The sequence below is a fragment of the Sus scrofa genome, chromosome 9 (genome assembly GCF_054392235.1).
Source record: "Sus scrofa isolate SSC_HxYL_T2T_F1_AM1 chromosome 9, Sscrofa_HxYL_maternal_Yorkshire_Landrace_v2.0, whole genome shotgun sequence".
NCBI classification, from domain to species: domain Eukaryota; kingdom Metazoa; phylum Chordata; class Mammalia; order Artiodactyla; family Suidae; genus Sus; species Sus scrofa.
In genome coordinates, this window is record NC_139391.1 from 113296994 (window position 1) to 113311708 (window position 14715).

At 34.4% G+C, this 14715-nt stretch overlaps 1 protein-coding gene across 9 annotated transcripts in view; it reads right to left on the reverse strand.

Moving 5' to 3' along the window:
* Nucleotides 1–14715, reverse strand: part of LOC102157670 (uncharacterized) — a 210717-nt gene that overhangs the window by 73375 nt on the left and 122627 nt on the right. Inside the window, exon 9 of one of the 9 annotated variants that reach the window (XR_014816157.1) lies at nt 3326–3480. The exons of 5 other annotated variants lie outside the window; for them this stretch is intronic. The gene's annotated coding sequence lies outside the window, so the exon portion shown is untranslated. Of the gene's footprint in view, nt 1–2480; nt 3481–14715 lie in introns of those variants that run through there. 3 more of the 9 variants (XR_014816154.1, XR_014816149.1, XR_014816147.1) reach the window with 3 other exon arrangements.

The following is a 14715-nucleotide window of genomic DNA, read 5'->3' on the forward strand; positions in this document are numbered from 1 at the left end:
AAAAACAGAAAAATACAGGATTAGAGAGCAGGATAAACTTACCTTTAAGGGACAGTTAGGACAGGAAAGGACCATGAGAGACTTTTGAGGTGCTGGTATGTTCTATTTCTTGAACTGGGTTCTAGTTACTTGGGGATATTTACTTTGTGAAAATTTACCAAGCTGTACAATTACATTTGTGCAAATTTTTGATATGCAAGTAGTAAGTCCAGTGACTGAAAAGCATATGTATATTTGTACATATGTAGAAAATCTGGAAGTCTATATGCCATATTAAATTAGGGTTAGTAATTTTTTTCTATAAAGGGCCAGACAGTAAATATTTTAGGCTTTGTTGACCATATATACTCTCTGCCACAATTACTCAATTTCACAATTGAAGTGCAAAAGCAGCCCTAGACAATGTATAAATGAATTGGTATGGCTGTGTTCCAATAAAATTTATTTACAGAAACAGGTGACAAGCTGTAGTTTGCCAGCCCCTGTATGAAAATCTTCATAGTGGTTACTTCAGAGGATAGTATTGAGGGGAAGGATTTTTACTCTTTACATGTTTATATAATGTCCAATATTTTATAATTATCATTTTATTTAAAGCACCTACTTTTACTAAAAGCTCAATGTTTCCTGGAAACAAATAAACAAACAAACAAAAAAAACTGGATCTAAATGTAATCAATGGACACCTCAAGGTAGCAACACAAATATGATTCAAGTCAGGCAGCAAAGTAGTCAACATTTTATCACCTTAAATGTCTAAAAGAATACAGAAAATTTTATTGCCAGTTACTAAGAAAAGACTAATATCTGTTAATAATAAAACTCTATTATTCATCTATACTTGTAATTTCCCATTTAAACAAAGATATTAGCCATGACACTGCCACAACAAGAAAATCATTGCTTTATTGTGTACATGAAGCATGTGTTTTGATAAGAGGTATAAGAATGCCAGTGGCATAAATGTCTATATTCAGAGAAAAACCATGATTAATGTGCTAGAACAGTATTCACAGCTAAGCTGAAGTTTGATTTTTAAGATAAATTTCAACTGTTTTGCTTTAGTAATAAGAAGACAAGTGTAAACCAGAGTCCCTGGCTTCTAAGGATTTAAAATCCACTTGCAGACCCAAGATATACATAGACAACAGGTAATTAACCTCAGACAGTCTGTGCCTCTTATTTTGGCAGGTATATATCAGTGCTATAAAAAATGAGAAAGAAAAATTGTGACCCAGCGTAGAGGAGACCAAATTTTCAAAGAAGCAGAATGGATAAGATCTGGAGGGGGCAAAAGAAAACTAGACTCTGAGCTAGAACAGCAGGAGGAACAGAGAACAAAGTTCCAAATAAGCATGACCTCTTCAAAGGACAGTAAAGCTAGTTTGCTTTGGGGGAAATCCAGTTGAAAGAATATAGGCTTTCTCCCAAGTTCAATGGAAAGTCAGTGGGAGACTGAGCAATGAATTAATTCATTTTTAAGAAGACTAATTTTGAGACGATGTGTATAGCTCATGACATTTTCCCTCATTCCCTTCCAAATATCCGACTCTATGATTGTAAAAATTCAGGCCAGGATCTTAAGACATGACAGGAACCTGGAGGCCCTAATCAGGGTAATAGCTATAAATCTATCTATGTATGTAATCAGTACAAATAGCTATAAATGGCAGGTAGTTTACTTTCCACATCAGAATAACTAATGCTTTTTAGAAAAACTTGTTGAATAGTCCATGCTATTTTTTGTTAGTTTTGATGTTAGATTTTTGCCATTATGATTTCTATCAACATCTCTGATAAAATTTCATCCAAGCTCAAATCTTAAGGTAGTCACAACTCTAGCAAAAACATTTAAGTATCATGGTTTCTAAATAGTTGCCCAAGCTTTTATACTCATTAAAACTAGACTCTGTGTCTCCAGGCTATGGACCTTGTGGAGTGTCAGAACTAGATATAGTCTTGCTGAGGCCTCTCTTCTCCTTTACAGGAGCCTTATTTTGTGTCTTGTTTCTAATGCTTTCAGATATAGCTGACCTGTGAGAGCAGGAGAAGGTTAACACGGCTGTTACGTACAGTGATCTTCTATCCTAAACTACTTAAAATGCTCAACATTCTTAACAAGGTCAAGATCTTTTAGGGAGGAAGAGGAGAAGGATAGAAGAAGATATAATCCTCTCTTATTAATTCAAAGTGTCCTTTCTCCTTAGAAAATAGAGGTGTAAATACGACAGTGAAAAATACTAAGGGAAACAAAGTCAAAGCATGCCAACAACAAACTCCAGGAAAGAGGCATCCTCTGCAGAGGGAGACCACATTAAAATGAAATGCCTTCGGCAAACAGATATAATAGGCCCTAGGGTGGCTGAGGTAAATAGATCTGGGTACCAAAGCATTTTTTCCATGGTACAGTATATTAGTAGTATATCTACTAATTTTTAAAATGTTGAAAAAAAGGATGTTTAATTTTTAAGGAGCAGGTCTTTTTTTTTTTTTTTTTTTTTTGAAAGATGAGGTGGTGGGAATAAGTCCAAATTGGTTTAGCCTATTGGGAAGCCATGGCTACGTCATTTATTTCAGCCAGCTTCCAGCCTCACATGACTAGGTATTAGAAGTATTAGGGTATAGTTCATAATTTTATGGGATCCCTGTTTCTACCACAGCCCTCACTAACCACTCAACATCTGGAACTGCTGCCATTTGCATCTTCTGACCCAAGCATTTGGAAGGCTATTGTTTACTAAATACAATAATTTCCTGTTAAATATAGGATTGCTTGAATATTATATATTTTACTTTAACTTACCTATACAATTATATTTGAAATGAACTTCTTACAGATAGCATATAATTGAGTCATATTTTATCCACTTTGACAACCTCTCTTTTAAGTTGTGTTTAGACCATTTACATTTAATATAATGATTTTAAAAAAGTGGACTGCCAATTTATCATTCGTTTTGTTTGTTATCTCTTTTTTTTCCTTCAAATTACTGTTTCCTCTTGCCTACTTTTGGTTATATGATTATTTACAGTATTAAAATTTACCTATTATCTTTCTACTGTCTCTGGATAGAGTTTTTTATTGGCTAATCTATAAATTACAGTATACATACTTTTCACGTAAGTCTACTTAAAATCAGTATTTTATCACATCAAGTGGAAAATAGAAACGGTACTATAATATAGGTTTTACCATCCTCCCTTTATATTGTAGGTATCTTATGTCTTGCATCTACATATATTGAAAACTCCAACAGACAATATTATAATTTTTGCTCTCAACCATACTTTAATGAATACAAAAGAAAAGCATTCAGGTATTTACCATTTATGTTCCTCTTCCTTCATTCCTGAGCTTCCTTCTGGTATAATTTTCCTTCCTTCTGAAGAAGTTTTTTAGCAATTATTTCAACGTAGCTCTGACGGGAAGGAATTTTCTTAGTTTTCTCTCAGCAGAGATGTCTTACTTCATCTCTATTCCTAAGAGATATTTTTGTTACATATAGAATTCTGGATTGACAGTTTTTGTTTTCTTTCAGTACTTCAAAATTGTGCCATTTTCTTTTGTGGTGTCTCTGTGGTTTCTGATGGGAAATCTAGTTATTTGAATTGTTTTTTCTTTGTATATGATGAACTATTTGCGTCTGACCATTGTCAAGATATTTTATTTGCCTTTAAGTTACAGAAATTTGACTATGTTGTGGCTGGGTGTGGATTTTGGGGGTTATCTTGTTTATAGTCTGCCTAGCTTCTTGAATCTGTAAGTTTATGTCTTTCTCAGAAATATAGAAAGTTTTCCTCAAATGTATTTTCTACAGAAACTTTTTTTTGTACTGCATTTTTCTCTTCTCTTTCTGGTTTTTGAGTAACATAAATGTTAGACCTTTCAGTATTGTCACTCAGGTTCCTGAGGCTCTACAGTTTTCTTTTCTTTTCAACTTTTTTCTCCTTATTGTTCAACCTACATAATTCTGTTTTTCTATTTTCAAGTTCATTGTCCCTTTCCTATGTCATCTCCATTTGACTATTGAATTCATCCAGTGAGTTTTTAAAGATTTATTATATTTTTAGTCCTAAAATTTCCATTTGGTTTCCTTTCATATCTTCTATTTACTTTCTGAGATTTTCTATCTTTACATTCAAATGGTATTTGTCCTTACTTTCTGGAGCATTGGTGTTATCTTAGCACTAGCATTTGCTAATTGTCTTTTTCCATGTGAGTTGAGATTTTCTTGCTTCCTCACATGATGAATAATTTTGGAGTGTATCCTGAACATTTTGAAAATTACATTATAAAACTATGAGTCTTACTTAAGTTCTATGGAGACTGTTGATATTTTGTTTTATTAGGCAATTGATCAGTTGGATTCATGTTGCAAGGTCCAACTAGATTTTTGTGGATGGTGGTTTCAAGCTCAGTTCCATTGTTAAAGCCTTTGCAAAACTATTTAGATCTGTCTTGAATGTGTGCCATCCAGTGGCCCATCTGGGACATGGGTAATGGTCTATCTCTTCATTTAGTTCTTAACTGAAAAACAGTTAGCATAGTATTTAAGATCAGATCCATGTATGTGTAGCTTGGGAGTGAGCCTGGGAGTTCATAAACAAATTTATAGGAGTCACTTAACCAAGCACCTCCTTCTCCACAATCAATTTGTTACTTTTTGGTTCATGTGACTCCTCTTTCAGTCCTCTGCACAGAAATCCAGGGTTTTATCTATCCTACTCTGCAGTACACTTTCCACAGCTATATCCACATTTCAGCTAAGAGGTAGGAGAACAGAGAATAAAAAGGAAATGAGGGTTCACCCCCACTCTCTTGAGACTACAACCCCTTTGATTGGAGAGAAACATTTCTTCTCTCAGAAATTAAGTCACCTGCAGGTCTCTTCTACTGCTCCTATCCCTATTGCCTTTGCCATGGAGCTGGGATGCAAGTAAATTAAAAAATGAGACAAAAAGAAAGAGAGAAAAAGGAAGGGATTTTCTAAGCATTCAGAGAACCCCTTCTCATGCCTTAAGCCAGAACTAGAGGACTTCTCCTGCAGCTCTATTTTTTTTTTTGTCTTTGTCTTTTCAGGGCTGCAGCCACAACATATGGAGGTTCCCAGTCTAGGGACTGAGTTGGAGCTGTAGCTGTGGCCTACAGGGGATCCAGGCTGTGTCTGCAACCTACACCACAGCTCATGGAAATGTCAGATCCTTAATCCACTGAGCAAGGCCAGGGATTGAACCTGCATCCTCATGGATATTAGTCAGGTTCATTAACCACTTAGCCACGATGGGAACTCTGTGTAGCTCTCTATTTTGGAATCAATATCCAACTCTGGGTTTCAGGCTGTTCTGAGTCCAGGATAGGGTATACTGAAGTCAAAAAAATGTTACTCTCATTACTGGTTCTGTAGTATTTCAAATTCTGTGGGGTTTTTTTTTTTTCAATCTGTTTACTATTTTTTACCATCAGAATCTTCAACTAGCTGCTCCAGCATCCTGTAAAGGTTTTATGGGTACATTTAGCTGGAGAGATAGGTTGGAATGTATTTACTTTGTCTTAGTTCAAAAAATTTTAAATAAATAACATAATAGCATAAAAAAGATTAAAGTAAAAAAGGTTTCATGTCAAATTAAGTTGTAAGTAAAAAGTTGTTATTTTAGTTCTGGGTGCTAAAACTACTCAAATGTCCTGCCTTTTGCATGGTAAGTGGTGACAAGAGCCAGATACACATTCCCTAGTTCCAAAGAGCAATGGAATACCCAGCAGGAGCCAGCATTCATTACTCAGGGTAACTTAATGTATTTGCTTAGCTTTCTTGAACAATTTACTCTTGCTTTGGATCTGCTCTCTGCTAGGCACATTAACATATCAGAAATCACTTAATAATCACAAATCCCTGCTTAGATAATAGGAATTATCTTCAGACTAAGTGACTTGCTTATTAAGTGACCTATTAAATGACAAGTGCTGCCAAATGGATGGGGGAATGTGAGTAGCCTACTAAATTGAAATCTGCTGGGAACAAAGGGAAGCAGGAGGATAACTAAGCATTTTTCTCATTCACTTTAAAGTTGGCATTTATTTTCAATGGTCATGGGCTACCATAATCTGCAGGAAGTATAAATGGATAGAGAACTAACCACCTCTACTCAAACCAGTGTTGAGTGAACTTGCTCGCTCACCAACTTTTCCTAAGCTCTCTAGACTCTAAACTCTAAGCTATCTTCTTTCTACTTTAGCTCAATCTGCCTTTCTAGATGATCCATTTCTCTGGCACTAAGTTAGTACTTAGTATTCTTTCATAATCATTTGTGATTATAAGAAATAAGAAAAAACTACTCTAGGTTAGAATCAGGTGCTTCCCAAAGCTTTGAAAGCCTAAAGTCACTTGTTTTAGATTTAGTGTTACAGAGAAACAGAGCTGCAGCCATCCAGAGTCAGCAACTGCAGAAATCTGCTGCAGACTTCTGAACTACTCCATGGCATCCAGGAAGGTTTATGGCAGGAGAATGCAGAGTCTGCTGCAAAAACTCATGTCTGAGAAATCCATAACTCCACCCACTGTCATAGGAAAAAGAACATGACTTCTGCTTTGTCTGTCTTGTGAAAATATATGTCATTGGCGACACTCTGAACAAATCCAAAACCCTGTTGGTGAGGGAGTCTAGGAAGGGAGTTTAGGAAGCTACCTCCCGGGCTTCTTGCCCTGGACGTATAAGAAGAGGACTGAGGGGGTATGAGGAATATTGAGTGCCACCAGTTAATATTAGCAAACTAATAATGTTTAACTCCAGTGTCAAAAAACCAAACAAAACATGTTTTTCATTTGGCAAGTTAGACCTTGGTTGATGTTGACCCTTGTGAAAGAGAATTTCTTTATTCATAACACATTTGGTAATCATTTGATGCAGTGTTAAGTTTTTATTTTGCACATGGTCTGAGGCTAATGAAAATAATTTTAAAAAGTAATGTAATAAACTTCAACACTGAGATATTTTTATTACCAGAAGGGGATGTCTCATTCTGTTGTTGGTGTTGAATGATATATTTGCTACAAAGCATAATGCAGAAAACCCCAAAGACAGGAGTTATAGAACTGGAATGAAATTTTTGGGAAACATTAGGAAACATCTGAACTCACTGTAAATTTAGTTAATGTGGATATTTTTAATAAGTAATATTATTTAAAATTGGTTAAAGAATAGAAAGTACCCAGAATTCACAGTAAAATATGATTAGTGTAGAATTACCATAAAGAAAACACAATCCATGGTTTGCTTTTCTGTGAACAAAGGCAATATTTTTTTTCATTTAAAAATATGAGCAGAAGTAAAGAAAAATATTTTATGAGTATTTTATTCCTACAGGTGTGCAAATTTCAATGGCTTTGTTTCAGTAACACTCACTTCACACTTGAATTTAACAATTTTAAGTCTGTCATTAAATGAAAATAATTCTAGTGACCTCGAAATGAATCTTTAGATAATTTCTCAGCCTTCCAAAGTAGGATAATACCTCATTTTCTACTACCTCATGTATTCAGAATGAAAGAATTATAAATTAAAACACACACATACACAGGTGAAACATTGTAGTTAAAGTAAAATACCTTTTGGAGGATGTTAATGTTGCAAATAAGATGGAGTATTTTCACTTACTTCATCAGAAATGTTTATGTAATAACATTTACAAAGAATGGGTAACATGTTACTAAATTTATATGCACATTGATTTTTAAAGGGATTATAGCAAAAAGAAATACAATTTCTCTATAGAACAAGGTAAACAAAGCAATGGGCAAGTGTGTAAAGATTTTAGATTTGATGCAAATATGTTCCTAGATTTTAATTTTAACAAAACTATACAAAGCTTGAAGTTATCTACTATATATTGGCTTAATTGATCTTGGCAATTGTTATGATTTAACAGTTCTGCTGCTATATATATACATATATATATATATATATATATATATATATATATATATATATATATACTGGAATTAAATAATTGAGTAAATGGATACAATTTTGTAAACAAATTGCCAAGACATAACAATCTTCTTCTTCTTTTTTGGGGGGGTACGATGTGCAGTGGCTTGATGTGGGATCTCAGTTCGCAGACCAGGAATTGAACCTGGACTGCAGTGGTGAAAGCACTGAGTCCTATCCACTAGACCACCAGGGAACTCCCTAGAATACAGTTCTTAATGTGCAGTTCCTTTTGCCTTTACTCTTACAGACTCCACTTATTACCAAAATTACTTAGATCAATCACCTCTCCCTTGACTTTTGCAGAGAGGCTGCTTCATATATTTTAATAGTTATATACTCATGTCACAGTCTGAATTCCTTCCTGGCATCCCCAAACTTCCTAAGTGAGTCTCTTAAATTAATATTTATACATATATTAATGTTCATTCTTTGTGCTATAAAGTTCCATGGATTTTGACAAATGCATAATCATGTGTCACCATTACAGTATCATACAGAAAAGTTTTACTGCCCTAAAATCCCTTGTGCCTCACTCTACCCTAGGACCCTTGACAACTATTGCTTCTTTTATTACCTCTACAGTTTTGCCTTTTCCAGAGTATTATGCAATAATCATATAACATCCTTGTGTTTTTTTTTTGTTTTTTTTTTTTTTTTTGGTGGCCTGGTAGCTAACTTCATTTCATTGCTGAATAATATTCCATTATACAAATGTACCATTTACCCATTTACTTATTGAAGGATATCTTCCAGATTTTGGTGATTATACATAGGTTGCTATAAACATAAGCATATAGGTTTGTAACTTTTCAACTCAACTTGGGATAATCCAGGTAAAATACTGAGAAGTGTGATCACTGAACTGGACTATAAGACTATGTTTAGCATTGTATGAAACTGTATCTTTATGGGTTTAATATATGTGTCTGTTTTTTTCATCAGTATAATTCTATTTCATTCCTTGAGCTTTGTAGTAAGTCTTAAAGTTGGGATAGTGTCAGTCTTCTGACTTTGTTCTTCATTATTGTTGGCTATTCTGAGTCATTTGCTTTTCCATACAGACTTTAAAATTAGTTCAATATCCACAAAGTAGCTTGAGATTTTGACTGTGATTACAATGAATATATAACTGAGTTAGGAAGACATCTTAACAATATTGAGTCTTCCAATACATGACCATCTTTATATTTATTTAGCTCTCTGATTTATTTCATTAGACTTTTATACTTTTCTGCATAGAGATTCTATGCATATTTACTTAAATTTATATTAAGTTTTATTTTGGGAGGAGTGTGTCATAAATGGTATTGTGTTTTTAATTTCAAATCCAATTGTTCATCGCTGATATATAAGAAAAAATTGACTTTTGTACATTAATTTGTATCCTGCAAACTTGCTATAATCACTATTAGTTTCAGTACTAAAAAATTTTTTTTGCCAAAAAAATATGTCATTTGTGAACAAAGACTATTTTATTTCTTCTTTCTCAATATGCATACTTTTAATTTCTTTCTTTGTCTTGTTGAAATACCTAGGACTTCTAGAACAATACTAGATAGAGGTGATAAGAGAGGACACCATTCCTCTTTAAGGAGAAAGCATCTAATTTCTCACAATTAAATATAATTTTAGCTGTAAGTTTTTTGGTAGATGAACATGACCAAGTTGAGAAAGTTCCTGTCTACTCATAGTTTTCTAAGTTTTTTTAAAATGAATGAATGGATGCAATTTTGTCAAATGCTTTTTCTTCACCTGTTAATATGATTATGTAACTTTCCTTCTTGTACAATCTTTATAATGTGAAATTTAAGGGGATCCTGGAGTTAAAACTCATGAAAATATGAGGACAGCCACTAAGACTCAACTCTCAAGATTTTTCAACTCTCAAGCTGGTCCATCCTCAGACTCCAGAAATTCATTAAAAATTAATGTTTTAGTTTCCCAAACAGTATACAGCTTCAGTAGTTTCTCTTCCTAGTGAGTTGGTCTCAGCTGTGATTCTTTGTATTCACCTGTATCTACAGATTCGAGAGTGACAGTTTGCTCTGTGGCCTTAGTTCTCTGATGACTCTAATTAAAGACAACACATCTTACTTTATTTGGACTTTTTTTTCTTGTTTTAAAGAAGAGTGGTGAATTCCATGCTATTTAAATGTCAAAGCTGAAACTGAAAGTTGACCTGCAGTCCTCTTCATGTCTATAGCTAAGCAATTAGATTTCAAATCTTCTAGTCCAGTCCCTATTGATATAATTAAGAGTTTGTGCTTTCCTATTCCCATTTCCTTGTTCTGTGGGTTTGTGGCTGTCACTGTTCTATCTTTTAGGATATTAGAATTATGACCACATTACAGACTTAAGAGGACCCTTCAGAGGTTTGAATCTGGGAAAACTTATAGTCCGTGGTTCTTCAGCATTTTTCTGATTGTTCATTAACAAGAACATAATTTTTCTTGCTCTTAAGATCAAGAAACATCACAATAACATCCCAAGGTCATGATTAACAGACATGGTAACTGAGGTGGGGAAATTTAAGTTTTATCTTTCAATGCTTTTGCTACTCAGGTTTTTCCTGCCTATCTCTACCTCAAGTATAACAGACTTGTAGGTATCAGATCAATGAACTAGCACCAGAACAACAAATTGCCATGAATATTGTTACTTTCTGAGAGATAGCATCTAGATAAATAGGTTCTGTCTTAACTGGGATGGAAAGGAGTGGTTGTCCTGTTCTGGTAAGGCAAGAGCTTGTGTCTAAGTCAATGGACAATTTTGCTTGTCCTTAAATACTTGATAGGAATTGTGTTATTTCTCTCATAGCATATATTGATATAATAAATAACTGCATCTTTGTCATCTTCTCTGCCCATATCATCCTATTCCATCAGGCTTGAAAATGATGAAAACATTTTTCGTGTTTGGGAAATAGGCAAATGGACACATAGAGTCAAGGGAAATGAAGAAACAGGAGAGTATCTTCCAAATAAGAGAACAAAATAAACCTCCAGAAACAGATCTCAGTGAGAGAAAGATAATTTACCTGATAAAGAGATAAAAATAATGATCATAAAGATGTTCACTGCTGTCAAAAGAATAGTACATGAACAAAGTGAGAATTTAAACAGAGATAAAAATCTAAGAAAGTACCAAATAGAAATCATAAACCTGAAAAGTACAATAATTAAAATGAAAAATTCCATTGAGGAGCTCAACAACAGACCAGATCAAGCAGAAGAAAGGATCTGAACTTGAAGACAGAGTGCTGGAATTCATCCAATCAGAAAAGGAAAAATTTTTTTAAATGAAAAATAGGATAGATTAAGGGACTTATGAGATAGCATCGACACTCAATATATGCATTGTAGGGGTCTCAGAAGGAGGAGACAGAGAGAAAGGGGCAGAAAGCTTATTAAAAGAAATAATGGATGAAAATTTCCTTAACCTGGGGAAAGAAACAGAGAATTCAGATCCAAGAAGGCCAGAGGGCTTCCACACTGAGATACCTTATAATTAAACTGTCAGGATTAAACATAAGGCTAGAATTTTCAAAGCAGCAAGGGAAAACAACTTGTTATGTACAAGGGAACCTCTATAAAAACTATCAGTAAATTTTTCAGCAGAAATTTTGCAGGCCAGAAGGGAGAGACATAATATATTCAAAGTGCTTAAAAAGAATGCAACAAAGACTACTCAATCTAACAAAGTTGTCTACCAGAATTATAAGAGAGGTAAGGAGTTTTCCAAATAAGTAAAAGCTAAAGGCACTCATCACCACTAGACCAACCTGACGAGAAATGTTAATGAGAGTTCTTTTAGCTGAAAAGAAAGGAAATTAATTTGAAACAGTAAAACATATGAAAGCATAATTCTAACTGATAAAAGTAAATATATAGTTAAATTCAGAATACTATAATGTTGTAATGGTGGGTAAATCACTTATAAATATAGTATGAAGGTTAGGAGATGAAGGTATTTTTACTTTATGGCTTTAAATTTAACTTCAGTAATTTATTAATGGATACACAAGGTAGAAAGATGTAAATGGTGACATCAAAAACATAAAAGGTAAGGATGGAAAGCAAAAATATATGCTTCAGTATGAAAGTTATTATCAGCTTAAACTGTTACAAGTATAAGATGTTTTATGTATGCTTCATGATAACCCCAAAGCAAGAATATACAGTAAATATACAAAAGATAAAGAGAAAAGAATATAAACATGTAGTACAGAAAATCATAAAATCACAAAGGAAGAGGGCAAGAGAAGAAGAAAAGAATAAAGGAATAATAAAATAGGCAGAAAACAAACAACAAAATGGCAGTAGTAAATCCATAACTATCAATAATAACTTTAAATGTAAATGGATTAAATTCTCCAATAAAATGACAGAGTGGCAGAATGGATTAAAAACAAGGACCAACTGTATGTTGCAAAAATTCCATGAACAATTCCATCAAAATGAGTAAAATACACAGATATGAATTTAATTAGAACATGAAAGACCTGTACACTGCAACCTATAAGGTACTAATGAAAGAAGTGGAAGAAGACACAATTCAATGGAAAGATTTCAGTGCTCATGGATTAGAAGAATTAATATTTTACATGTCCATACTATCCAAAGCAATCTACAAGTTCAATGTGATTCCTGCCAAAATTCCAATGGCATTTTTCACAGAAATAGAAAAAGTAATTCTAAATTTGTATAGAACCACAAAAGACTGAATTGCCTGCCAAGGCTATCTCAAGAAAGAAAAATGGAATTTCTGTCCCAGCTCAGTGGTTAACAAATCCAACTAGGAACCATGAGGTTGCGGGTTCGATCCCAGGCCTCATTCAGTGGGTTAAGGACCTGGCATTGCTGTGTGCTGTGGTATAGGTTGCAGACTCAGCTTGGATCTGGTGTTGCTTTGGCTCTGGTGTAGGCTGGTGGCTACAGCTCCAATTACACCCCTAGCCTGGGAACCTACATGTGCCATGGGTGCAGCCCTAGAAAAGACAAAAAGACAAAAAAAAAAGAAAAAGAAAAAAAAAAAGAAAGGAAAACAAAGCTGGAGACATCACACTTCCTGATTTCAAATGATATTACAAAGCTATAGTAATCAAAACAGCATGGTATTGGCATAAAAACAGATACACAGATCAATGAAACAGAATAGAGAGCCCAGAAATAAACTGATAAAAACACAATTAATTTATGAGAAAGTAGTCAAAAAATATACACAAGGGAAATGATAATCTCGTCAGTAAATGGTGTTGGGAAAACTGGGCAGTCACATGCAACAGAATGAAACTGGATCACTATCTTATACCATAAACAAAAATAAATCAGAATGGATTTATTTGAATATATTTGAATATAAGACCTGAAACCATAAAACTCCTAGAAGGAAGCAAAGGGGATAAACTCCTTGAAAGTGGTCTTGGCAATGATTTTTTTTTTAATTGGACACCAAAAGCAAAGGCCCAAAAGTAAAAATAAACAGGTGAGACAACATCAAACTAAAAAACCTATTCAGGGCATAGGAAGGAATCAACAAAATGAAAAGGCAGTGTACCAAATGGGAGAAAATATTTGCAAACTGCACATCTGATAAGGGGTCAACATCCTAAATATAAAATATACAAGAACTGATAAAACACAACAGCAAAATGATCCAATTAAGAAGTGAGCAGAGAAACTGAATAAACATTTTTCCAAAAAGACATACAAATTGCCAATAGATCCATGAAAAGGTGCTCAGTATTACTAATTACCATGGAAACGGCAATTCAAAACCACAATGAGGAGTTCCCATTGTGGCTCAGCAGGTTATAAACCTGACCAGTATCCACAAGGATGCAGATTTGATCTCCGGCCTTTATCAGTGGGTTAAGGATCTGGCATTGCCACAAGGTGTAGCAAAGTTCACAGATACAGCTCAGATCTGGTGTTGCTGTGACTGTGGTCATAGCCTAGGGGTTTCTGGTGTTGCTGTGACTGTGGTCATAGCCTAGGGGTTAAGACTCCAATCTGACTCCTAGCCTGGGACCTTCCATGTGCCATGGGTGTGGCCCTAAAAAACCAAAAGAAAACAAAAATAAAAACAAACAAACAGAACCCCACAATGAGATAGGACCTTGCATCCATTAGAATGGCTATTATGAAAGAGATAAGAAATTAAATACTGGTGGAGATGTGGGGGAATGGGAGCCTTTGTACACTATTGATGGGGATATAAATTGTTTCAGCCACTTATGGAGAGCAGTATAAAAGTTCCTCAAAATAGAGGAACAGTTCTATTAAAAACAGAACTACCATGTGATCTAGAAATTCCACTTCTGGGTATATATCCAAAGGAAGTGACATCAACAAACTGAAAAATAGAAACCACATGGTCACTTCAATAGATGTAGAAAAAGCTTTTGACAAAATTCAGCACCCATCTCTGATAAAAACTCTCCAGAAAGTGGGCACAGAGGGAACCTACCTTAACATAATAAAAGCCATGTATGACAAATGGATAGCTAACATCATTCTCAATGGTGAAAAACTGAAAGCCTTTCCACTAAGATCAGGAACAAGACAAGGATGTCCACTTTAACCACTGTTATTCAACATAATTTTGGAAGTCTTAGTCATGGCAATCAGAGAAGAAAAAGAAAGGAATCCAAACTGGAAACAAAGATGTAAAACTGTCACTGTTTGCAGATGACATGGTACTATAACTAGAAAATCCTAGAGACAC